The following is a 27,837-nucleotide window of genomic DNA, read 5'->3' as shown; positions in this document are numbered from 1 at the left end:
AGCCACAAATGTCCTTCCACCCAGCGTTCCCCCAAGTCTCCTGATAAAAATGATACCTCACTTGTGTGGGTAGGCCTAGCGCCCGCGACAGGAAACGCCCCAAAACGCAACGTGGGCACATCACTTTTTTTTAAAGAAAATAGAGGTGTTTTTTGCAAACTGCCTACCTGTAGATTTTGGCCTCTAGCTCAGCCGTCACCTAGGGAAACCTACCAAACCTGTGCATTTTTTAAAACTAGAAACCTACGGGAATCCAAGATGGGGTGACTTTTGGGGCTCTGACCAGGTTCTGTTACCCAGAATCCTTTGCAAACCTCAAAATGTGGCTATAAAAACACATTTTCATCACATTTTGGTGACAGAAAGTTCTGGAATCAGAGAGGAGCCACAAATGTCCTTCCATCCAGCGTTACCCCAAGTCTCCCGATAAAAATGATACCTCACTTGTGTGGGTAGGCCTAGCGCCCGCGACAGGAAACGCCACAAAACGCAACGTGGACACATCACATTTTTTTAAAGAAAACAGAGGTGTTTTTGGCAAAGTGCCTACCTGTAGATTTTGGCCTCTAGCTCAGCCGGCACCTAGGGAAACCTACCAAACCTGTGCATTTTTGAAAACTAGAGACCTAAGGGAATCCAAGATGGGGTAACTTGTGGGGCTCTGACTAGGTTTTGTTACCCAGAATCCTTTGCAAACCTCAAAATTTGGCTAAAAAAACACATTTCCCTCACATTTTGGTGACAGAAAGTTCTGGAATCTGAGAGGAGCCACAAATTTCCTTCCACTCAGCGTTCCCCCAAGTCTCCCAATAAAAATTATACCTCACTTGTGTGGGTAGGCCTAGCGCCCGCGACAGGAAATGCCCCAAAACGCAACGTGGACACATCACATTTTTTGAAAGAAAACAGAGGTGTTTTTTGCAAAGTGCCTACCTGTAGATTTTGGCCTCTAGCTCAGCCGTCACCTAGGGAAACCTACCAAACCTGTGCATTTTTTAAAACTAGAGACCTACGGGAATCCAAGATGGGGTGACTTGTGGGGCTCTGACCAGGTTTTGTTACCCAGAATCCTTTGAAACCTCAAAATTTGGCTAAAAAAACACATTTTCCTCACATTTTGGTGACAGAAAGTTCTGGAATCTGAGAGGAGCCACAAATTTCCTTCCACCCAGCGTTCCCCCAAGTCTCCCAATAAAAATGATACCTCACTTGTGTGGGTAGGCCTAGTGCCCGCGACAGGAAACGCCCCAAAACGCAACGTGGACACATCAAATTTTTTTAAAGAAAACAGAGGTGTTTTTTGCAAAGTGCCTACCTGTAGATTTTGGCCTCTAGCTCAGCCGTCACCTAGGGAAACCTACCAAACCTGTGCATTTTTTAAAACTAGAGACCTACGGGAATCCAAGATGGGGTAACTTGTGGGGCGCTGACCAGGTTTTGTTACCCAGAATCCTTTGCAAACCTCAAAATTTGGCAAAAAAAACACATTTTCCTCACATTTTGGTTACAGAAAGTTCTGGAATCAGAGAGGAGCCACAAATTTCCTTCCACCCAGCGTTACCCCAAGTCTCCCGATAAAAATGATACCTCACTTGTGTGGGTAGGCCTAGCGCCCGCAACAGGAAACGCCCCAAAACGCAACGTGGACACATCACATTTTTTTAAAGAAAACAGAGGTGTTTTTTGCTAAGTGCCTACCTGTAGATTTTGGCCTCTAGGTCAGCCGTCACCTAGGGAAACCTACCAAACCTGTGCATTTTTGAAAACTAGAGACCTACGGGAATCCAAGATGGGGTAACTTGTGGGGCTCTGACCAGGTTTTGTTACCCAGAATCCTTTGCAAACCTCAAAATTTGGCAAAAAAAACACATTTTCCTCACATTTTGGTGACAGAAAGTTCTGGAATCAGAGAGGAGACACAAATTTCCTTCCACCCAGCGTTACCCCAAGTCTCCCGATAAAAATGATACCTCACTTGTGTGGGTAGGCCTAGCGCCCGCGACAGGAAACGCCCCAAAACGCAACGTGGACACATCACATTTTTTAAAAGAAAACAGAGGTGTTTTTTGCAAAGTGCCTACCTGTAGATTTTGGCCTCTAGCTCAGCCGGCACCTAGGGAAACCTACCAAACCTGTGCATTTTTGAAAACTAGAGACCTAAGGGAATCCAAGATGGGGTAACTTGTGGGGCTCTGACCAGGTTTTGTTACCCAGAATCCTTTGGAAACCTCAAAATGTGGCTAAAAAAACACTTTTCCCTCACATTTTGGTGACAGAAAGTTCTGGAATCAGAGAGGAGCCACAAATTTCTTTCCACCCAGCGTTCCCCCAAGTCTCCCAATAAAAATGATACCTCACTTGTGTGGGTAGGCATAGCGCCCGCGACAGGAAACGCCCCAAAACGCAACGTGGACACATCACATTTTTTGAAAGAAAACAGAGGTGTTTTTGGCAAAGTGCCTACCTGTAGATTTTGGCCTCTAGCTCAGCTGGCACCTAGGGAAACCTACCAAACCTGTGCATTTTTTAAAACTAGAGACCTAAGGGAATCCAAGATGGGGTAACTTGTGGGGCTCTGACCAGGTTTTGTTACCCAGAATCCTTTGCAAACCTCAAAATGTGGCTAAAAAAACACATTTTCCTCACATTTTGGTGACAGAAAGTTCTGGAATCAGAGAGGAGCCACAAATGTCCTTCCACCCAGCGTTCCCCCAAGTCTCCTGATAAAAATGATACCTCACTTGTGTGGGTAGGCCTAGCGCCCGCGACAGGAAACGCCCCAAAACGCAACGTGGACACATCAAATTTTTTTAAAGAAAACAGAGGTGTTTTTTGCAAAGTGCCTACCTGTAGATTTTGGCCTCTAGCTCAGCCGGCACCTAGGGAAACCTACCAAAACTGAGCATTTCTGAAAACTAGAGACCTAGGGGAATCTAAGATGGGGTGACTTGTGGGGCTCTGACCAGGTTCTGTTACCCAGAATCCTTTGCAAACCTCAAAATGTGGCTAAAAAAAACACATTTTCCTCACATTTTGGTGACAGAAAGTTCTGGAATCAGAGAGGAGCCACAAATGTCCTTCCACCCAGCGTTCCCGCAAGTCTCCAGATAAAAATGATACCTCACTTGTGTGGGTAGGCCTAGCGCCCGCGACAGGAAACGGCCCAAAACGCAACGTGGACACATCACATTTTTTGAAAGAAAACAGAGGTGTTTTTGGCAAAGTGCCTACCTGTAGATTTTGGCCTCTAGCTCAGCTGGCACCTAGGGAAACCTACCAAACCTGTGCATTTTTTAAAACTAGAGACCTAAGGGAATCCAAGATGGGGTAACTTGTGGGGCTCTGACCAGGTTTTGTTACCCAGAATCCTTTGCAAACCTCAAAATGTGGCTAAAAAAACACATTTTCCTCACATTTTGGTGACAGAAAGTTCTGGAATCAGAGAGGAGCCACAAATGTACTTCCATCCAGCGTTACCCCAAGTCTCCCGATAAAAATGATACCTCACTTGTGTGGGTAGGCCTAGCGCCCGCGACAGGAAACGCCCCAAAAGGCAAGGTGGACACTTCACATTTTTTTAAAGAAAACAGAGTTTTTTTTTGCAAAGTGCCTACCTGTAGATTTTGGCCTCTAGCTCAGCCGTCACCTAGGAAACCTACCAAACCTGTGCATTTTTGAAAACTAGAGACCTACGGGAATCCAAGATGGGGTGACTTGTGGGGCTCTGACCAGGTTTTGTTACCAAGAATCCTTTGCAAACCTCAAAATTTGGCTAAAAAAACACATTTTCCTCACATTTTGGTGACAGAAAGTTCTGGAATCTGAGAGGAGCCACAAATTTCCTTCCACCCAGCGTTCCCCCAAGTCTCCCGATAAAAATGATACCTCACTTGTGTGGGTAGGCATAGCGCCCGCGACAGGAAACGCCCCAAAACGCAACGTGGACACATCACATTTTTTGAAAGAAAACAGAGGTGTTTTTGGCAAAGTGCCTACCTGTAGATTTTGGCCTCTAGCTCAGCTGGCACCTAGGGAAACCTACCAAACCTGTGCATTTTTTAAAACTAGAGACCTAAGGGAATCCAAGATGGGGTAACTTGTGGGGCTCTGACCAGGTTTTGTTACCCAGAATCCTTTGCAAACCTCAAAATGTGGCTAAAAAACCACATTTTCCTCACATTTTGGTGACAGAAAGTTCTGGAATCAGAGAGGAGCCACAAATGTCCTTCCACCCAGCGTTCCCCCAAGTCTCCTGATAAAAATGATACCTCACTTGTGTGGGTAGGCCTAGCGCCCGCGACAGGAAACGCCCCAAAACGCAACGTGGACACATCAAATTTTTTTAAAGAAAACAGAGGTGTTTTTTGCAAAGTGCCTACCTGTAGATTTTGGCCTCTAGCTCAGCCGGCACCTAGGGAAACCTACCAAAACTGAGCATTTCTGAAAACTAGAGACCTAGGGGAATCTAAGATGGGGTGACTTGTGGGGCTCTGACCAGGTTCTGTTACCCAAAATCCTTTGCAAACCTCAAAATGTGGCTAAAAAAACACATTTTCCTCACATATTGGTGACAGAAAGTTCTGGAATCAGAGAGGAGCCACAAATGTCCTTCCACCCAGCGTTCCCGCAAGTCTCCAGATAAAAATGATACCTCACTTGTGTGGGTAGGCCTAGCGCCCGCGACAGGAAACGGCCCAAAACGCAACGTGGACACATCACATTTTTTTAAAGAAAACAGAGGTGTTTTTGGCAAAGTGCCTACCTGTAGATTTTGGCCTCTAGCTCAACCGGCACCTAGGGAAATCTACCAAACCTGTGCATTTTTGAAAACTAGAGACCTAAGGGAATCCAAGATGGGGTAACTTGTGGGGCTCTGACCAGGTTTTGTTACCCAGAATCCTTTGCAAACCTCAAAATTTGGCTAAAAAAACACATTTTCCTCACATTTTGGTCACAGAAAGTTCTGGAATCTGAGAGGAGCCACAAATTCCCTTCCACCCAGCGTTCCCCCAAGTCTCCCGATAAAAATGATACCTCACTTGTGTGGGTAGGCCTAGCGCCCGCGACAGGAAACGCCCCAAAACGCAACGTGGACACATCAGATTTTTTTAAAGAAAACAGAAGTATTTTTGGCAAAGTGCCTACCTGTAGATTTTGGCCTTTAGCTCAGCCGGCACCTAGGGAAACCTACCAAACCTGTGCATTTTTTAAAACTAGAGACCTAAGGGAATCCAAGATGGGGTAACTTGTGGGGCTCTGACCAGGTTTTGTTACCCAGAATCCTTTGCAAACCTCAAAATTTGGCTAAAAAAACACATTTTCCTCACATTTTGGTCACAGAAAGTTCTGGAATCTGAGAGGAGCCACAAATTTCCTTCCACCCAGCTTTCCCCCAAGTCTCCCAATAAAAATGATACCTCACTTGTGTGGGTAGGCCTAGCGCCGGGACAGGAAACGCCCCAAAACGCAACGTGGACACATCACATTTTTTTAAAGAAAACAGGTGTTTTTGCAAAGTGCCTACCTGTAGATTTTGGCCTCTAGCTCAGCCGGCACCTAGGGAAACCTACCAAACCTGAGCATTTCTGAAAACTAGAGACCTAGTGGAATCCAAGATGGAGTGACTTGTGGGGCTCTGACCAGGTTCTGTTACCCAGAATCCTTTGCAAACCTCAAAATGTGGCTAAAAAAACACATTTTCCTCACATTTTGGTGACAGAAAGTTCTGGAATCAGAGAGGAGCCACCAATTTCCTTCCACCCAGCCTTCCCCCAAGTCTCCCGATAAAAATGATACCTCACTTGTGTGGGTAGGCCTAGCGCCCGCGACAGGAAACGGCCCAAAACGCAACGTGGACACATCACATTTTTTTAAAGAAAACAGAGGTGTTTTTGGCAAAGTGCCTACCTGTAGATTTTGGCCTCTAGCTCAGCCGGCACCTAGGGAAACCTACCAAACCTGTGCATTTTTGAAAACTAGAGACCTAAGGGAATCCAAGATGGGGTAACTTGTGGGGCTCTGACCAGGTTCTGTTACCCTGAATCCTTTGCAAACCTCAAAATGTGGCTAAAAAAACACATTTTCCTCACATTTTGGTGACAGAAAGTTCTGGAATCAGAGAGGAGCCACAAATGTACTTCCATCCAGCGTTACCCCAAGTCTCCCGATAAAAATGATACCTCACTTGTGTGGGTAGGCCAGCGCCCGCGACAGGAAACGCCACAAAACTCAACGTGGACACATCACATTTTTTTAAAGAAAACAGAGGTGTTTTTGGCAAAGTGCCTACCTGTAGATTTTGGCCTCTAGCTCAGCCGGCACCTAGGGAAACCTACCAAACCTCTGCATTTTTGAAAACTAGAGACCTAAGGGAATCCAAGATGGGGTAACTTGTGGGGCTCTGACCAGGTTTTGTTACCCAGAATCCTTTGCAAACCTCAAAATTTGGCTAAAAAAACACATTTTCCTCACATTTTCGTGACAGAAAGTTCTGGAATCTGAGAGGAGCCACAAATTTCCTTCCACCCAGCGTTCCCCCAAGTCTCCCAATAAAAATGATACCTCACTTGTGTGGGTAGGCCTAGCGCCCGCGACAGGAAACGCCCCAAAACGCAAGGTGGACACTTCACATTTTTTGAAAGAAAACAGAGGTTTTTTTTGCAAAGTGCCTACCTGTAGATTTTGGCCTCTAGCTCAGCCGTCACCTAGGAAACCTACCAAACCTGTGCATTTTTGAAAACTAGAGACCTACGGGAATCCAAGATGGGGTGACTTGTGGGGCTCTGACCAGGTTTTGTTACCAAGAATCCTTTGCAAACCTCAAAATTTGGCTAAAAAAACACATTTTCCTCACATTTTGGTGACAGAAAGTTCTGGAATCTGAGAGGAGCCACAAATTTCCTTCCACCCAGCGTTCCCCCAAGTCTCCCGATAAAAATGATACCTCACTTGTGTGGGTAGGCCTAGTGCCCGCGACAGGAAACGCCCCAAAACGCAACGTGGACACATCACATTTTTTGAAAGAAAACAGAGGTGTTTTTTGCAAAGTGCCTACCTGTAGATTTTGGCCTATAGCTCAGCCGGCACCTAGGGAAACCTACCAAACCTGAGCATTTCTGAAAACTAGAGACCTAGGGGAATCCAAGATGGGGTGACTTGTGGGGCTCTGACCAGGTTCTGTTACCCAGAATCCTTTGCGAACCTCAAAATGTGGCTAAAAAAACACATTTTCCTCACATTTTGGTAACAGAAAGTTCTGGAATCAGAGAGGAGCCACAAATGTCCTTCCACCCAGCGTTACCCCAAGTCTCCCGATAAAAATGATACCTCACTTGTGTGGATAGGCCTAGCGCACGCAACAGGAAACGCCCCAAAACGCAACGTGGACACATCACATTTTTTGAAAGAAAACAGAGGTGTTTTTAGCAAAGTGCCTACCTGTAGATTTTGGCCTCTAGCTCAGCCGGCACCTATGGAAACCTACCAAACCTGTGCATTTTTTAAAACTAGAGACCTAAGGGAATCCAAGATGGGGTAACTTGTGGGGCTCTGACCAGGTTTTGTTACCCATAATCCTTTGCGAACCTCAAAATTTGGCTAAAAAAACACATTTTCCTCACATTTTGGTGACAGAAAGTTCTGGAATCTGAGAGGAGCCACAAATTTCCTTCCACCCAGCGTTCCACCAAAGTCTCCCAATAAAAATGATACCTCACTTGTGTGGGTAGGCCTAGCGCCCGCGACAGGAAATGCCCCAAAACGCAACGTGGACACATCCCATTTTTTGAAAGAAAACAGAGGTGTTTTTGGCAAAGTGCCTACCTGTAGATTTTGGCCTCTAGCTCAGCCGGCACCTAGGGAAACCTACCAAACCTGTGCATTTCTTAAAACTAGAGACCTAAGGGAATCCAAGATGGGGTAACTTGTGGGGCTCTGACCAGGTTTTGTTACCCAGAATCCTTTGCAAACCTCAAAATGTGGCTAAAAAAACACATTTTCCTCACATTTTGGTGACACAAAGTTCTGGAATCAGAGAGGAGCCACAAATTTCCTTCCACCCAGCGTTCCCCCAAGTCTCCTGATAAAAATGATACCTCACTTGTGTGGGTAGGCCTAGCGCCCGCGACAGGAAACGCCCCAAAACGCAACGTGGACACATCACATTTTTTGAAAGAAAACAGAGGTGTTTTTTGCAAAGTGCCTACCTGTAGATTTTGGCCTATAGCTCAGCTGGCACCTAGGGAAACCTACCAAACCTGTGCATTTTTTAAAACTAGAGACCTAAGGGAATCCAAGATGGGGTAACTTGTGGGGCTCTGACCAGGTTTTGTTACCCAGAATCCTTTGCAAACCTCAAAATGTGGCTAAAAAAACACATTTTCCTCACATTTTGGTGACAGAAAGTTCTGGAATCAGAGAGGAGCCACAAATGTCCTTCCATCCAGCGTTCCCCCAAGTCTCCTGATAAAAATGATACCTCACTTGTGTGGGTAGGCCTAGCGCCCGCGACAGGAAACGCCCCAAAACGCAACGTGGACACATCAAATTTTTTTTAAGAAAACAGAGGTGTTTTTTGCAAAGTGCCTACCTGTAGATTTTGGCCTCTAGCTCAGCCGGCACCTAGGGAAACCTACCAAACCTGAGCATTTCTGAAAACTAGAGACCTAGTGGAATCCAAGATGGAGTGACTTGTGGGGCTCTGACCAGGTTCTGTTACCCAGAATCCTTTGCAAACCTCAAAATGTGGCTAAAAAAACACATTTTCCTCACATTTTGGTGACAGAAAGTTCTGGAATCAGAGAGGAGCCACCAATTTCCTTCCACCCAGCGTTCCCCCAAGTCTCCCGATAAAAATGATACCTGACTTGTGTGGGTAGGCCTAGCGCCCGCGACAGGAAACGGCCCAAAACGCAACGTGGACACATCACATTTTTTTAAAGAAAACAGAGGTGTTTTTGGCAAAGTGCCTACCTGTAGATTTTGGCCTCTAGCTCAGCCGGCACTTAGGGAAACCTACCAAACCTGTGCATTTTTGAAAACTAGAGACCTAAGGGAATCCAAGATGGGGTAACTTGTGGGGCTCTGACCAGGTTCTGTTACCCTGAATCCTTTGCAAACCTCAAAATGTGGCTAAAAAAACACATTTTCCTCACATTTTGGTGACAGAAAGTTCTGGAATCAGAGAGGAGCCACAAATGTACTTCCATCCAGCGTTACCCCAAGTCTCCCGATAAAAATGATACCTCACTTGTGTGGGTAGGCCAGCGCCCGCGACAGGAAACGCCACAAAACTCAACGTGGACACATCACATTTTTTTAAAGAAAACAGAGGTGTTTTTGGCAAAGTGCCTACCTGTAGATTTTGGCCTCTAGCTCAGCCGGCACCTAGGGAAACCTACCAAACCTCTGCATTTTTGAAAACTAGAGACCTAAGGGAATCCAAGATGGGGTAACTTGTGGGGCTCTGACCAGGTTTTGTTACCCAGAATCCTTTGCAAACCTCAAAATTTGGCTAAAAAAACACATTTTCCTCACATTTTCGTGACAGAAAGTTCTGGAATCTGAGAGGAGCCACAAATTTCCTTCCACCCAGCGTTCCCCCAAGTCTCCCAATAAAAATGATACCTCACTTGTGTGGGTAGGCCTAGCGCCCGCGACAGGAAACGCTCCAAAACGCAAGGTGGACACTTCACATTTTTTGAAAGAAAACAGAGGTTTTTTTTGCAAAGTGCCTACCTGTAGATTTTGGCCTCTAGCTCAGCCGTCACCTAGGGAAACCTACCAAACCTGTGCATTTTTGAAAACTAGAGACCTACGGGAATCCAAGATGGGGTGACTTGTGGGGCTCTGACCAGGTTTTGTTACCAAGAATCCTTTGCAAACCTCAAAATTTGGCTATAAAAACACATTTTCCTCACATTTTGGTGACAGAAAGTTCTGGAATCTGAGAGGAGCCACAAATTTCCTTCCACCCAGCGTTCCCCCAAGTCTCCCGATAAAAATGATACCTCACTTGTGTGGGTAGGCCTAGTGCCCGCGACAGTAAACGCCCCAAAACGCAACGTGGACACATCACATTTTTTTAAAGAAAACAGAGGTGTTTTTTGCAAAGTGCCTACCTGTAGATTTTGGCCTATAGCTCAGCCGGCACCTAGGGAAACCTACCAAACCTGAGCATTTCTGAAAACTAGAGACCTAGGGGAATCCAAGATGGGGTGATTTGTGGGGCTCTGACCAGGTTCTGTTACCCAGAATCCTTTGCGAACCTCAAAATGTGGCTAAAAAAACACATTTTCCTCACATTTTGGTAACAGAAAGTTCTGGAATCAGAGAGGAGCCACAAATGTCCTTCCACCCAGCGTTACCCCAAGTCTCCCGATAAAAATGATACCTCACTTGTGTGGATAGGCCTAGCGCACGCAACAGGAAACGCCCCAAAACGCAACGTGGACACATCACATTTTTTTCAAGAAAACAGAGGTGTTTTTAGCAAAGTGCCTACCTGTAGATTTTGGCCTCTAGCTCAGCCGGCACCTATGGAAACCTACCAAACCTGTGCATTTTTGAAAACTAGAGACCTAAGGGAATCCAAGATGGGGTAACTTGTGGGGCTCTGACCAGGTTTTGTTACCCATAATCCTTTGCGAACCTCAAAATTTGGCTAAAAAAACACATTTTCCTCACATTTTGGTGACAGAAAGTTCTGGAATCTGAGAGGAGCCACAAATTTCCTTCCACCCAGCGTTCCCCCAAGTCTCCCAATAAAAATGATACCTCACTTGTGTGGGTAGGCCTAGCGCCCGCGACAGGAAACGCCCCAAAACGCAACGTGGACACATCCCATTTTTTGAAAGAAAACAGAGGTGTTTTTGGCAAAGTGCCTACCTGTAGATTTTGGCCTCTAGCTCAGCCGGCACCTAGGGAAACCTACCAAACCTGTGCATTTTTTAAAACTAGAGACCTAAGGGAATCCAAGATGGGGTAACTTGTGGGGCTCTGACCAGGTTTTGTTACCCAGAATCCTTTGCAAACCTCAAAATGTGGCTAAAAAAACACATTTTCCTCACATTTTGGTGACAGAAAGTTCTGGAATCAGAGAGGAGCCACAAATTTCCTTCCACCCAGCGTTCCCCCAAGTCTCCTGATAAAAATGATACCTCACTTGTGTGGGTAGGCCTAGCGCCCGCGACAGGAAACGCCCCAAAACGCAACGTGGACACATCACATTTTTTGAAAGAAAACAGAGGTGTTTTTTGCAAAGTGCCTACCTGTAGATTTTGGCCTCTAGCTCAGCCGGCACCTAGGGAAACCTACCAAACCTGAGCATTTCTGAAAACTAGAGACCTAGGGGAATCTAAGATGGGGTGACTTGTGGGGCTCTGACCAAGTTCTGTTACCCAGAATCCTTTGCAAACCTCAAAATGTGGCTAAAAAAACACATTTTCCTCACATTTTGGTGACAGAAAGTTCTGGAATCAGAGAGGAGCCACAAATGTCCTTCCACCCAGCGTTCCCGCAAGTCTCCCGATAAAAATGATACCTCACTTGTGTGGGTAGGCCTAGCGCCCGCGACAGGAAACGGCCCAAAACGCAACGTGGACACATCACATTTTTTTAAAGAAAACAGAGGTGTTTTTGGCAAAGTGCCTACCTGTAGATTTGGCCTCTAGCTCAACCGGCACCTAGGGAAATCTACCAAACCTGTGCATTTTTGAAAACTAGAGACCTAAGGGAATCCAAGATGGGGTAACTTGTGGGGCTCTGACCAGGTTTTGTTACCCAGAATCCTTTGCAAACCTCAAAATTTGGCTAAAAAAACAAATTTTCCTCACATTTTGGTCATAGAAAGTTCTGGAATCTGAGAGGAGCCACAAATTCCCTTCCACCCAGCGTTCCCCCAAGTCTCCCGATAAAAATGATACCTCACTTGTGTGGGTAGGCCTAGCGCCCGCGACAGGAAACGCCCCAAAACACAACGTGGACACATCAGATTTTTTTAAAGAAAACAGAAGTATTTTTGGCAAAGTGCCTACCTGTAGATTTTGGCCTTTAGCTCAGCCGGCACCTAGGGAAACCTACCAAACCTGTGCATTTTTTAAAACTAGAGACCTAAGGGAATCCAAGATGGGGTAACTTGTGGGGCTCTGACCAGGTTTTGTTACCCAGAATCCTTTGCAAACCTCAAAATTTGGCTAAAAAAACACATTTTCCTCACATTTTGGTCACAGAAAGTTCTGGAATCTGAGAGGAGCCACAAATTTCCTTCCACCCAGCTTTCCCCCAAGTCTCCCAATAAAAATGATACCTCACTTGTGTGGGTAGGCCTAGCGCCGGTACAGGAAACGCCCCAAAACGCAACGTGGACACATCACATTTTTTTAAAGAAAACAGGTGTTTTTGCAAAGTGCCTACCTGTAGATTTTGGCCTCTAGCTCAGCCGGCACCTAGGGAAACCTACCAAACCTGAGCATTTCTGAAAACTAGAGACCTAGTGGAATCCAAGATGGGGTGTCTTGTGGGGCTCTGACCAGGTTCTGTTACCCAGAATCCTTTGCAAACCTCAAAATGTGGCTAAAAAAACACATTTTCCTCACATTTTGGTGACAGAAAGTTCTGGAATCAGAGAGGAGCCACCAATTTCCTTCCACCCAGCGTTCCCCCAAGTCTCCCGATAAAAATGACACCTCACTTGTGTGGGTAGGCCTAGAGCCCGCGGCAGGAAACGGCCCAAAACGCAACGTTGACACATCACATTTTTTTAAAGAAAACAGAGGTGTTTTTGGCAAAGTGCCTACCTGTAGATTTGGCCTCTAGCTCAACCGGCACCTAGGGAAATCTACCAAACCTGTGCATTTTTGAAAACTAGAGACCTAAGGGAATCCAAGATGGGGTAACTTGTGGGGCTCTGACCAGGTTTTGTTACCCAGAATCCTTTGCAAACCTCAAAATTTGGCTAAAAAAACACATTTTCCTCACATTTTGGTCACAGAAAGTTCTGGAATCTGAGAGGAGCCACAAATTCCCTTCCACCCAGCGTTCCCCCAAGTCTCCCGATAAAAATGATACCTCACTTGTGTGGGTAGGCCTAGCGCCCGCGACAGGAAACGCCCCAAAACGCAACGTGGACACATCAGATTTTTTTAAAGAAAACAGAAGTATTTTTGGCAAAGTGCCTACCTGTAGATTTTGGCCTTTAGCTCAGCCGGCACCTAGGGAAACCTACCAAACCTGTGCATTTTTTAAAACTAGAGACCTAAGGGAATCCAAGATGGGGTAACTTGTGGGGCTCTGACCAGGTTTTGTTACCCAGAATCCTTTGCAAACCTCAAAATTTGGCTAAAAAAACACATTTTCCACACATTTTGGTCACAGAAAGTTCTGGAATCTGAGAGGAGCCACAAATTTCCTTCCACCCAGCTTTCCCCCAAGTCTCCCAATAAAAATGATACCTCACTTGTGTGGGTAGGCCTAGCGCCGGTACAGGAAACGCCCCAAAACACAACGTGGACACATCACATTTTTTTAAAGAAAACAGGTGTTTTTGCAAAGTGCCTACCTGTAGATTTTGGCCTCTAGCGCAGCCGGCACCTAGGGAAACCTACCAAACCTGAGCATTTCTGAAAACTAGAGACCTAGTGGAATCCAAGATGGGGTGTCTTGTGGGGCTCTGACCAGGTTCTGTTACCCAGAATCCTTTGCAAACCTCAAACTGTGGCTAAAAAAACACATTTTCCTCACATTTTGGTGACAGAAAGTTCTGGAATCAGAGAGGAGCCACCAATTTCCTTCCACCCAGCGTTCCCCCAAGTCTCCCGATAAAAATGACACCTCACTTGTGTGGGTAGGCCTAGAGCCCGCGACAGGAAACGGCCCAAAACGCAACGTTGACACATCACATTTTTTTAAAGAAAACAGAGGTGTTTTTGGCAAAGTGCCTACCTGTAGATTTTGGCCTCTAGCTCAGCCGGCACCTAGGGAAACCTACCAAACCTGTGCATTTTTGAAAACTAGAGACCTAAGGGAATCCAAGATGGGGTAACTTGTGGGGCTCTGACCAGGTTTTGTTACCCAGAATCCTTTGCAAACCTCAAAATGTGGCTAAAAAAACACATTTTCCTCACATTTTCGTGACAGAAAGTTCTGGAATCTGAGAGGAGCCACAAATTTCCTTCCACCCAGCGTTCCCCCAAGTCTCCCAATAAAAATGATACCTCACTTGTGTGGGTAGGCCTAGCGCCCGCGACAGGAAACGCCCCAAAACGCAACGTGGACACATCACATTTTTTGAAAGAAAACAGAGGTTTTTTTTGCAAAGTGCCTACCTGTAGATTTTGGCCTCTAGCTCAGCCGTCACCTAGGGAAACCTACCAAACCTGTGCATTTTTGAAAACTAGAGACCTACGGGAATCCAAGATGGGGTGACTTGTGGGGCTCTGACCAGGTTTTGTTACCAAGAATCCTTTGCAAACCTCAAAATTTGGCTAAAAAAAAAAAATTTCCTCACATTTTGGTGACAGAAAGTTCTGGAATCTGAGAGGAGCCACAAATTTCCTTCCACCCAGCGTTCCCCCAAGTCTCCCGATAAAAATGATACCTCACTTGTGTGGGTAGGCCTAGTGCCCGCGACAGGAAACGCCCCAAAACGCAACGTGGACACATCACATTTTTTGAAAGAAAACAGAGGTGTTTTTTGCAAAGTGCCTACCTGTAGATTTTGGCCTCTAGCTCAGCCGTCACCTAGGGAAACCTACCAAACCTGTGCATTTTTTAAAACTAGAGACCTACGGGAATCCAAGATGGGGTAACTTGTGGGGCTCTGACCAGGTTTTGTTAACCAGAATCCTTTGCAAACCTCAATATGGGGCTAAAAAAACACATTTTCCTCACATTTTGGTGACAGAAAGTTCTGGAATCAGAGAGGAGCCACAAATTTCCTTCCACCCAGCGTTCCCCCAAGTCTCCTGATAAAAATGATATCTCACTTGTGTGGGTAGGCATAGCGCCCGCGACAGGAAACGCCCCAAAACGCAACGTGGACACATCACATTTTTTTAAAGAAAACAGAGGTGTTTTTTGCAAAGTGCCTACCTGTAGATTTTGGCCTCTAGCTCAGCCGGCACCTAGGGAAACCTACCAAACCTGTGCATTTTTGAAAACTAGAGACCTAAGGGAATCCAAGATGGGGTAACTTGTGGGGCTCTGACCAGGTTTTGTTACCCAGAATCCTTTGCAAACCTCAAAACGTGGCTAAAAAAACACATTTTCCTCACATTTTGGTGACAGAAAGTTCTGGAATCAGAGAGGAGCCACAAATTTCCTTCCACCCAGCGTTCCCCCAAGTCTCCCAATAAAAATAATACCTCACTTGTGTGGGTAGGCCTAGCGCCCGCGACAGGAAACGCCCCAAAACGCAACGTGGACACATCCCATTTTTTGAAAGAAAACAGAGGTGTTTTTGGCAAAGTGCCTACCTGTAGATTTTGGCCTCTAGCTCAGCCGGCACCTAGGGAAACCTACCAAACCTGTGCATTTTTGAAAACTAGAGACCTAAGGGAATCCAAGATGGGGTAACTTGTGGGGCTCTGACCAGGTTTTGTTACCCAGAATCCTTTGCAAACCTCAAAATGTGGCTAAAAAAACACATTTTCCTCACATTTTGGTGACAGAAAGTTCTGGAATCAGAGAGGAGCCACAAATTTCCTTCCACCCAGCGTTCCCCCAAGTCTCCTGATAAAAATTATACCTCACTTGTGTGGGTAGGCCTAGCGCCCGCGACAGGAAACGCCCCAAAACGCAACGTGGACACATCACATTTTTTGAAAGAAAACAGAGGTGTTTTTTGCAAAGTGCCTACCTGTAGATTTTGGCCTATAGCTCAGCCGGCACCTAGGGAAACCTACCAATCCTGAGCATTTCTGAAAACTAGAGACCTAGGGGAATCCAAGATGGGGTGACTTGTGGGGCTCTGACCAGGTTCTGTTACCCAGAATCCTTTGCAAACCTCAAAATGTGGCAAAAAAAACACATTTTCCTCACATTTTGGTAACAGAAAGTTCTGGAATCAGAGAGGAGCCACAAATGTCCTTCCACCCAGCGTTACCCCAAGTCTCCCGATAAAAATGATACCTCACTTGTGTGGGTAGGCCTAGCGCCCGCGACAGGAAACGCCCCAAAACGCAACGTGGACACATCACATTTTTTTAAAGAAAACAGAGGTGTTTTTAGCAAAGTGCCTACCTGTAGATTTTGGCCTCTAGCTCAGCCGGCACCTAGGGAAACCTACCAAACCTGTCCATTTTTTAAAACTAGAGACCTAAGGGAATCCAAGATGGGGTAACTTGTGGGGCTCTGACCAGGTTTTGTTACCCATAATCCTTTGCAAACCTCAAAATTTGGCTAAAAAAACACATTTTCCTCACATTTTGGTGACAGAAAGTTCTGGAATCTGAGAGGAGCCACAAATTTCCTTCCACCCAGCGTATCCCAAGTCTCCTGATAAAAATGATACCTCACTTGTGTTGGTAGGCCTAGCGCCCGCGACAGGAAACGCCCCAAAACGCAACGTGGACACATCACATTTTTTTGAAAGAAAACAGAGGTGTTTTTTGCAAAGTGCCTACCTGTAGATTTTGGCCTATAGCTCAGCCGGCACCTAGGGAAACCTACCAAACCTGAGCATTTCTGAAAACTAGAGACCTAGGGGAATCCAAGATGGGGTGACTTGTGGGGCTCTGACCAGGTTCTGTTACCCAGAATCCTTTGTAAACCTCAAAATGTGGCAAAAAAAAACAAATTTTCCTCACATTTTGGTAACAGAAAGTTCTGGAATCAGAGAGGAGCCACAAATGTCCTTCCACCCAGCGTTTCCCCAAGTCTCCCGATAAAAATGATACCTCACTTGTGTGGGTAGGCCTAGCGCCCGCGACAGGAAACGCCCCAAAACGCAACGTGGACACATCACATTTTTTTAAAGAAAACAGAGGTGTTTTTAGCAAAGTGCCTACCTGTAGATTTTGGCCTCTAGCTCAGCCGGCACCTAGGGAAACCTACCAAACCTGTGCATTTTTGAAAACTAGAGACCTAAGGGAATCCAAGATGGGGTAACTTGTGGGGCTCTGACCAGGTTTTGTTACCCATAATCCTTTGCAAACCTCAAAATTTGGCTAAAAAAACACATTTTCCTCACATTTTGGTGACAGAAAGTTCTGGAATCTGAGAGGAGCCACAAATTTCCTTCCACCCAGCGTTCCCCCAAGTCTCCCAATAAAAATGATACCTCACTTGTGTGGGTATGCCTAACGCCCGCGACAGGAAACGCCCCAAAACGCAACGTGGACACATCACATTTTTTTAAAGAAAACAGAGGTGTTTTTTGCAAAGTGCCTACCTGTAGATTTTGGCCTCTAGCTCAGCCGGCACCTAGGGAAACCTACCAAACCTGAGCATTTCTGAAAACTAGAGACCTAGTGGAATCCAAGATGGGGTGACTTGTGGGGCTCTGACCAGGTTCTGTTACCCAGAATCCTTTGCAAACCTCAAAATGTGGCTAAAAAAAACATTTTCCTCACATTTTGGTGGCAGAAAGTTCTGGAATCAGAGAAGAGCCACAAATTTCCTTCCACCCAGCGTTCCCCCAAGTCTCCTGATAAAAATTATACCTCACTTGTGTGGGTAGGCCTAGCGCCCGCGACAGGAAACGCCCCAAAACGCAACGTGGACACATCACATTTTTTTAAAGAAAACAGAGGTGTTTTTTGCAAAGTGCCTACCTGTAGATGTTGGCCTCTAGCTCAGCCGGCACCTAGGGAAACCTACCAACCTGTGCATTTTTGAAAACTAGAGACCTAAGGGAATCCAAGATGGGGTAACTTGTGGGGCTCTGACCAGGTTTTGTTACCCAGAATCCTTTGCAAACCTCAAAATGTGGCTAAAAAAACACATTTTCCTCACATTTTGGTGACAGAAAGTTCTGGAATCAGAGAGGAGCCACAAATGTCCTTCCACCCAGCGTTCCCGCAAGTCTCCCGATAAAAATGACACCTCACTTGTGTGGGTAGGCCTAGCGCCCGCGACAGGAAACGCCCCAAAACGCAACTTGGACACATCCCATTTTTTGAAAGAAAACAGAGGTGTTTTTGGCAAAGTGCCTACCTGTAGATTTTGGCCTCTAGCTCAGCCGGCACCTAGGGAAACCTACCAAACCTGTGCATTTTTTAAAACTAGAGACCTAAGGGAATCCAAGATGGGGTAACTTGTGGGGCTCTGACCAGGTTCTGTTACTCAGAATCCTTTGCGAACCTCAAAATGTGGCTAAAAAAACACATTTTCCTCACATTTTGGTAACAGAAAGTTCTGGAATCAGAGAGGAGCCACAAATGTACTTCCATCCAGCGTTACCCCAAGTCTCCCGATAAAAATGATACCTCACTTGTGTGGGTAGGCCAGCGCCCGCGACAGGAAACGCCACAAAACTCAACGTGGACACATCACATTTTTTTAAAGAAAACAGAGGTGTTTTTGGCAAAGTGCCTACCTGTAGATTTTGGCCTCTAGCTCAGCCGGCACCTAGGGAAACCTACCAAACCTCTGCATTTTTGAAAACTAGAGACCTAAGGGAATCCAAGATGGGGTAACTTGTGGGGCTCTGACCAGGTTTTGTTACCCAGAATCCTTTGCAAACCTCAAAATTTGGCTAAAAAAACACATTTTCCTCACATTTTCGTGACAGAAAGTTCTGGAATCTGAGAGGAGCCACAAATTTCCTTCCACCCAGCGTTCCCCCAAGTCTCCCAATAAAAATGATACCTCACTTGTGTGGGTAGGCCTAGCGCCCGCGACAGGAAACGCTCCAAAACGCAAGGTGGACACTTCACATTTTTTGAAAGAAAACAGAGGTTTTTTTTGCAAAGTGCCTACCTGTAGATTTTGGCCTCTAGCTCAGCCGTCACCTAGGGAAACCTACCAAACCTGTGCATTTTTGAAAACTAGAGACCTACGGGAATCCAAGATGGGGTGACTTGTGGGGCTCTGACCAGGTTTTGTTACCAAGAATCCTTTGCAAACCTCAAAATTTGGCTATAAAAACACATTTTCCTCACATTTTGGTGACAGAAAGTTCTGGAATCTGAGAGGAGCCACAAATTTCCTTCCACCCAGCGTTCCCCCAAGTCTCCCGATAAAAATGATACCTCACTTGTGTGGGTAGGCCTAGTGCCCGCGACAGTAAACGCCCCAAAACGCAACGTGGACACATCACATTTTTTTAAAGAAAACAGAGGTGTTTTTTGCAAAGTGCCTACCTGTAGATTTTGGCCTATAGCTCAGCCGGCACCTAGGGAAACCTACCAAACCTGAGCATTTCTGAAAACTAGAGACCTAGGGGAATCCAAGATGGGGTGATTTGTGGGGCTCTGACCAGGTTCTGTTACCCAGAATCCTTTGCGAACCTCAAAATGTGGCTAAAAAAACACATTTTCCTCACATTTTGGTAACAGAAAGTTCTGGAATCAGAGAGGAGCCACAAATGTCCTTCCACCCAGCGTTACCCCAAGTCTCCCGATAAAAATGATACCTCACTTGTGTGGATAGGCCTAGCGCACGCAACAGGAAACGCCCCAAAACGCAACGTGGACACATCACATTTTTTTCAAGAAAACAGAGGTGTTTTTAGCAAAGTGCCTACCTGTAGATTTTGGCCTCTAGCTCAGCCGGCACCTATGGAAACCTACCAAACCTGTGCATTTTTGAAAACTAGAGACCTAAGGGAATCCAAGATGGGGTAACTTGTGGGGCTCTGACCAGGTTTTGTTACCCATAATCCTTTGCGAACCTCAAAATTTGGCTAAAAAAACACATTTTCCTCACATTTTGGTGACAGAAAGTTCTGGAATCTGAGAGGAGCCACAAATTTCCTTCCACCCAGCGTTCCCCCAAGTCTCCCAATAAAAATGATACCTCACTTGTGTGGGTAGGCCTAGCGCCCGCGACAGGAAACGCCCCAAAACGCAACGTGGACACATCCCATTTTTTGAAAGAAAACAGAGGTGTTTTTGGCAAAGTGCCTACCTGTAGATTTTGGCCTCTAGCTCAGCCGGCACCTAGGGAAACCTACCAAACCTGTGCATTTTTTAAAACTAGAGACCTAAGGGAATCCAAGATGGGGTAACTTGTGGAGCTCTGACCAGGTTTTGTTACCCAGAATCCTTTGCAAACCTCAAAATGTGGCTAAAAAAACACATTTTCCTCACATTTTGGTGACAGAAAGTTCTGGAATCAGAGAGGAGCCACAAATTTCCTTCCACCCAGCGTTCCCCCAAGTCTCCTGATAAAAATGATACCTCACTTGTGTGGGTAGGCCTAGCGCCCGCGACAGGAAACGCCCCAAAACGCAACGTGGACACATCACATTTTTTGAAAGAAAACAGAGGTGTTTTTTGCAAAGTGCCTACCTGTAGATTTTGGCCTCTAGCTCAGCCGGCACCTAGGGAAACCTACCAAACCTGAGCATTTCTGAAAACTAGAGACCTAGGGGAATCTAAGATGGGGTGACTTGTGGGGCTCTGACCAAGTTCTGTTACCCAGAATCCTTTGCAAACCTCAAAATGTGGCTAAAAAAACACATTTTCCTCACATTTTGGTGACAGAAAGTTCTGGAATCAGAGAGGAGCCACAAATGTCCTTCCACCCAGCGTTCCCGCAAGTCTCCCGATAAAAATGATACCTCACTTGTGTGGGTAGGCCTAGCGCCCGCGACAGGAAACGGCCCAAAACGCAACGTGGACACATCACATTTTTTTAAAGAAAACAGAGGTGTTTTTGGCAAAGTGCCTACCTGTAGATTTGGCCTCTAGCTCAACCGGCACCTAGGGAAATCTACCAAACCTGTGCATTTTTGAAAACTAGAGACCTAAGGGAATCCAAGATGGGGTAACTTGTGGGGCTCTGACCAGGTTTTGTTACCCAGAATCCTTTGCAAACCTCAAAATTTGGCTAAAAAAACAAATTTTCCTCACATTTTGGTCATAGAAAGTTCTGGAATCTGAGAGGAGCCACAAATTCCCTTCCACCCAGCGTTCCCCCAAGTCTCCCGATAAAAATGATACCTCACTTGTGTGGGTAGGCCTAGCGCCCGCGACAGGAAACGCCCCAAAACACAACGTGGACACATCAGATTTTTTTAAAGAAAACAGAAGTATTTTTGGCAAAGTGCCTACCTGTAGATTTTGGCCTTTAGCTCAGCCGGCACCTAGGGAAACCTACCAAACCTGTGCATTTTTTAAAACTAGAGACCTAAGGGAATCCAAGATGGGGTAACTTGTGGGGCTCTGACCAGGTTTTGTTACCCAGAATCCTTTGCAAACCTCAAAATTTGGCTAAAAAAACACATTTTCCTCACATTTTGGTCACAGAAAGTTCTGGAATCTGAGAGGAGCCACAAATTTCCTTCCACCCAGCTTTCCCCCAAGTCTCCCAATAAAAATGATACCTCACTTGTGTGGGTAGGCCTAGCGCCGGTACAGGAAACGCCCCAAAACGCAACGTGGACACATCACATTTTTTTAAAGAAAACAGGTGTTTTTGCAAAGTGCCTACCTGTAGATTTTGGCCTCTAGCTCAGCCGGCACCTAGGGAAACCTACCAAACCTGAGCATTTCTGAAAACTAGAGACCTAGTGGAATCCAAGATGGGGTGTCTTGTGGGGCTCTGACCAGGTTCTGTTACCCAGAATCCTTTGCAAACCTCAAAATGTGGATAAAAAAACACATTTTCCTCACATTTTGGTGACAGAAAGTTCTGGAATCAGAGAGGAGCCACCAATTTCCTTCCACCCAGCGTTCCCCCAAGTCTCCCGATAAAAATGACACCTCACTTGTGTGGGTAGGCCTAGAGCCCGCGGCAGGAAACGGCCCAAAACGCAACGTTGACACATCACATTTTTTTAAAGAAAACAGAGGTGTTTTTGGCAAAGTGCCTACCTGTAGATTTGGCCTCTAGCTCAACCGGCACCTAGGGAAATCTACCAAACCTGTGCATTTTTGAAAACTAGAGACCTAAGGGAATCCAAGATGGGGTAACTTGTGGGGCTCTGACCAGGTTTTGTTACCCAGAATCCTTTGCAAACCTCAAAATTTGGCTAAAAAAACACATTTTCCTCACATTTTGGTCACAGAAAGTTCTGGAATCTGAGAGGAGCCACAAATTCCCTTCCACCCAGCGTTCCCCCAAGTCTCCCGATAAAAATGATACCTCACTTGTGTGGGTAGGCCTAGCGCCCGCGACAGGAAACGCCCCAAAACGCAACGTGGACACATCAGATTTTTTTAAAGAAAACAGAAGTATTTTTGGCAAAGTGCCTACCTGTAGATTTTGGCCTTTAGCTCAGCCGGCACCTAGGGAAACCTACCAAACCTGTGCATTTTTTAAAACTAGAGACCTAAGGGAATCCAAGATGGGGTAACTTGTGGGGCTCTGACCAGGTTTTGTTACCCAGAATCCTTTGCAAACCTCAAAATTTGGCTAAAAAAACACATTTTCCACACATTTTGGTCACAGAAAGTTCTGGAATCTGAGAGGAGCCACAAATTTCCTTCCACCCAGCTTTCCCCCAAGTCTCCCAATAAAAATGATACCTCACTTGTGTGGGTAGGCCTAGCGCCGGTACAGGAAACGCCCCAAAACACAACGTGGACACATCACATTTTTTTAAAGAAAACAGGTGTTTTTGCAAAGTGCCTACCTGTAGATTTTGGCCTCTAGCGCAGCCGGCACCTAGGGAAACCTACCAAACCTGAGCATTTCTGAAAACTAGAGACCTAGTGGAATCCAAGATGGGGTGTCTTGTGGGGCTCTGACCAGGTTCTGTTACCCAGAATCCTTTGCAAACCTCAAACTGTGGCTAAAAAAACACATTTTCCTCACATTTTGGTGACAGAAAGTTCTGGAATCAGAGAGGAGCCACCAATTTCCTTCCACCCAGCGTTCCCCCAAGTCTCCCGATAAAAATGACACCTCACTTGTGTGGGTAGGCCTAGAGCCCGCGACAGGAAACGGCCCAAAACGCAACGTTGACACATCACATTTTTTTAAAGAAAACAGAGGTGTTTTTGGCAAAGTGCCTACCTGTAGATTTTGGCCTCTAGCTCAGCCGGCACCTAGGGAAACCTACCAAACCTGTGCATTTTTGAAAACTAGAGACCTAAGGGAATCCAAGATGGGGTAACTTGTGGGGCTCTGACCAGGTTTTGTTACCCAGAATCCTTTGCAAACCTCAAAATGTGGCTAAAAAAACACATTTTCCTCACATTTTCGTGACAGAAAGTTCTGGAATCTGAGAGGAGCCACAAATTTCCTTCCACCCAGCGTTCCCCCAAGTCTCCCAATAAAAATGATACCTCACTTGTGTGGGTAGGCCTAGCGCCCGCGACAGGAAACGCCCCAAAACGCAACGTGGACACATCACATTTTTTGAAAGAAAACAGAGGTTTTTTTTGCAAAGTGCCTACCTGTAGATTTTGGCCTCTAGCTCAGCCGTCACCTAGGGAAACCTACCAAACCTGTGCATTTTTGAAAACTAGAGACCTACGGGAATCCAAGATGGGGTGACTTGTGGGGCTCTGACCAGGTTTTGTTACCAAGAATCCTTTGCAAACCTCAAAATTTGGCTAAAAAAAAAAAATTTCCTCACATTTTGGTGACAGAAAGTTCTGGAATCTGAGAGGAGCCACAAATTTCCTTCCACCCAGCGTTCCCCCAAGTCTCCCGATAAAAATGATACCTCACTTGTGTGGGTAGGCCTAGTGCCCGCGACAGGAAACGCCCCAAAACGCAACGTGGACACATCACATTTTTTGAAAGAAAACAGAGGTGTTTTTTGCAAAGTGCCTACCTGTAGATTTTGGCCTCTAGCTCAGCCGTCACCTAGGGAAACCTACCAAACCTGTGCATTTTTTAAAACTAGAGACCTACGGGAATCCAAGATGGGGTAACTTGTGGGGCTCTGACCAGTTTTTGTTAACCAGAATCCTTTGCAAACCTCAATATGGGGCTAAAAAAACACATTTTCCTCACATTTTGGTGACAGAAAGTTCTGGAATCAGAGAGGAGCCACAAATTTCCTTCCACCCAGCGTTCCCCCAAGTCTCCTGATAAAAATGATATCTCACTTGTGTGGGTAGGCATAGCGCCCGCGACAGGAAACGCCCCAAAACGCAACGTGGACACATCACATTTTTTTAAAGAAAACAGAGGTGTTTTTTGCAAAGTGCCTACCTGTAGATTTTGGCCTCTAGCTCAGCCGGCACCTAGGGAAACCTACCAAACCTGTGCATTTTTGAAAACTAGAGACCTAAGGGAATCCAAGATGGGGTAACTTGTGGGGCTCTGACCAGGTTTTGTTACCCAGAATCCTTTGCAAACCTCAAAACGTGGCTAAAAAAACACATTTTCCTCACATTTTGGTGACAGAAAGTTCTGGAATCAGAGAGGAGCCACAAATTTCCTTCCACCCAGCGTTCCCCCAAGTCTCCCAATAAAAATAATACCTCACTTGTGTGGGTAGGCCTAGCGCCCGCGACAGGAAACGCCCCAAAACGCAACGTGGACACATCCCATTTTTTGAAAGAAAACAGAGGTGTTTTTGGCAAAGTGCCTACCTGTAGATTTTGGCCTCTAGCTCAGCCGGCACCTAGGGAAACCTACCAAACCTGTGCATTTTTGAAAACTAGAGACCTAAGGGAATCCAAGATGGGGTAACTTGTGGGGCTCTGACCAGGTTTTGTTACCCAGAATCCTTTGCAAACCTCAAAATGTGGCTAAAAAAACACATTTTCCTCACATTTTGGTGACAGAAAGTTCTGGAATCAGAGAGGAGCCACAAATTTCCTTCCACCCAGCGTTCCCCCAAGTCTCCTGATAAAAATGATACCTCACTTGTGTGGGTAGGCCTAGCGCCCGCGACAGGAAACGCCCCAAAACGCAACGTGGACACATCACATTTTTTGAAAGAAAACAGAGGTGTTTTTTGCAAAGTGCCTACCTGTAGATTTTGGCCTATAGCTCAGCCGGCACCTAGGGAAACCTACCAATCCTGAGCATTTCTGAAAACTAGAGACCTAGGGGAATCCAAGATGGGGTGACTTGTGGGGCTCTGACCAGGTTCTGTTACCCAGAATCCTTTGCAAACCTCAAAATGTGGCAAAAAAAACACATTTTCCTCACATTTTGGTAACAGAAAGTTCTGGAATCAGAGAGGAGCCACAAATGTCCTTCCACCCAGCGTTACCCCAAGTCTCCCGATAAAAATGATACCTCACTTGTGTGGGTAGGCCTAGCGCCCGCGACAGGAAACGCCCCAAAACGCAACGTGGACACATCACATTTTTTTAAAGAAAACAGAGGTGTTTTTAGCAAAGTGCCTACCTGTAGATTTTGGCCTCTAGCTCAGCCGGCACCTAGGGAAACCTACCAAACCTGTCCATTTTTTAAAACTAGAGACCTAAGGGAATCCAAGATGGGGTAACTTGTGGGGCTCTGACCAGGTTTTGTTACCCATAATCCTTTGCAAACCTCAAAATTTGGCTAAAAAAACACATTTTCCTCACATTTTGGTGACAGAAAGTTCTGGAATCTGAGAGGAGCCACAAATTTCCTTCCACCCAGCGTATCCCAAGTCTCCTGATAAAAATGATACCTCACTTGTGTTGGTAGGCCTAGCGCCCGCGACAGGAAACGCCCCAAAACGCAACGTGGACACATCACATTTTTTTGAAAGAAAACAGAGGTGTTTTTTGCAAAGTGCCTACCTGTAGATTTTGGCCTATAGCTCAGCCGGCACCTAGGGAAACCTACCAAACCTGAGCATTTCTGAAAACTAGAGACCTAGGGGAATCCAAGATGGGGTGACTTGTGGGGCTCTGACCAGGTTCTGTTACCCAGAATCCTTTGTAAACCTCAAAATGTGGCAAAAAAAACAAATTTTCCTCACATTTTGGTAACAGAAAGTTCTGGAATCAGAGAGGAGCCACAAATGTCCTTCCACCCAGCGTTTCCCCAAGTCTCCCGATAAAAATGATACCTCACTTGTGTGGGTAGGCCTAGCGCCCGCGACAGGAAACGCCCCAAAACGCAACGTGGACACATTGCATTTTTTTAAAGAAAACAGAGGTGTTTTTAGCAAAGTGCCTACCTGTAGATTTTGGCCTCTAGCTCAGCCGGCACCTAGGGAAACCTACCAAACCTGTGCATTTTTGAAAACTAGAGACCTAAGGGAATCCAAGATGGGGTAACTTTTGGGGCTCTGACCAGGTTTTGTTACCCATAATCCTTTGCAAACCTCAAAATTTGGCTAAAAAAACACATTTTCCTCACATTTTGGTGACAGAAAGTTCTGGAATCTGAGAGGAGCCACAAATTTCCTTCCACCCAGCGTTCCCCCAAGTCTCCCAATAAAAATGATACCTCACTTGTGTGGGTATGCCTAACGCCCGCGACAGGAAACGCCCCAAAACGCAACGTGGACACATCACATTTTTTTAAAGAAAACAGAGGTGTTTTTTGCAAAGTGCCTACCTGTAGATTTTGGCCTCTAGCTCAGCCGGCACCTAGGGAAACCTACCAAACCTGAGCATTTCTGAAAACTAGAGACCTAGTGGAATCCAAGATGGGGTGACTTGTGGGGCTCTGACCAGGTTCTGTTACCCAGAATCCTTTGCAAACCTCAAAATGTGGCTAAAAAAAACATTTTCCTCACATTTTGGTGGCAGAAAGTTCTGGAATCAGAGAAGAGCCACAAATTTCCTTCCACCCAGCGTTCCCCCAAGTCTCCTGATAAAAATTATACCTCACTTGTGTGGGTAGGCCTAGCGCCCGCGACAGGAAACGCCCCAAAACGCAACGTGGACACATCACATTTTTTTAAAGAAAACAGAGGTGTTTTTTGCAAAGTGCCTACCTGTAGATGTTGGCCTCTAGCTCAGCCGGCACCTAGGGAAACCTACCAACCTGTGCATTTTTGAAAACTAGAGACCTAAGGGAATCCAAGATGGGGTAACTTGTGGGGCTCTGACCAGGTTTTGTTACCCAGAATCCTTTGCAAACCTCAAAATGTGGCTAAAAAAACACATTTTCCTCACATTTTGGTGACAGAAAGTTCTGGAATCAGAGAGGAGCCACAAATGTCCTTCCACCCAGCGTTCCCGCAAGTCTCCCGATAAAAATGACACCTCACTTGTGTGGGTAGGCCTAGCGCCCGCGACAGGAAACGCCCCAAAACGCAACTTGGACACATCCCATTTTTTGAAAGAAAACAGAGGTGTTTTTGGCAAAGTGCCTACCTGTAGATTTTGGCCTCTAGCTCAGCCGGCACCTAGGGAAACCTACCAAACCTGTGCATTTTTTAAAACTAGAGACCTAAGGGAATCCAAGATGGGGTAACTTGTGGGGCTCTGACCAGGTTCTGTTACTCAGAATCCTTTGCGAACCTCAAAATGTGGCTAAAAAAACACATTTTCCTCACATTTTGGTAACAGAAAGTTCTGGAATCAGAGAGGAGCCACAAATGTCCTTCCACCCAGCGTTACCCCAAGTCTCCCGATAAAAATGATACCTCACTTGTGTGGATAGGCCTAGTGCACGCAACAGGAAACGCCCCAAAACGCAACGTGGACACATCACATTTTTTTCAAGAAAACAGAGGTGTTTTTAGCAAAGTGCCTACCTGTAGATTTTGGCCTCTAGCTCAGCCGGCACCTATGGAAACCTACCAAACCTGTGCATTTTTGAAAACTAGAGACCTAAGGGAATCCAAGATGGGGTAACTTGTGGGGCTCTGACCAGGTTTTG

Source organism: Pleurodeles waltl, chromosome 2_1 (genome assembly GCF_031143425.1).
Source record: "Pleurodeles waltl isolate 20211129_DDA chromosome 2_1, aPleWal1.hap1.20221129, whole genome shotgun sequence".
NCBI classification, from domain to species: domain Eukaryota; kingdom Metazoa; phylum Chordata; class Amphibia; order Caudata; family Salamandridae; genus Pleurodeles; species Pleurodeles waltl.
The sequence above is the reverse complement of the archived record's forward strand: the minus strand, read 5'-3'. Positions refer to the sequence as shown.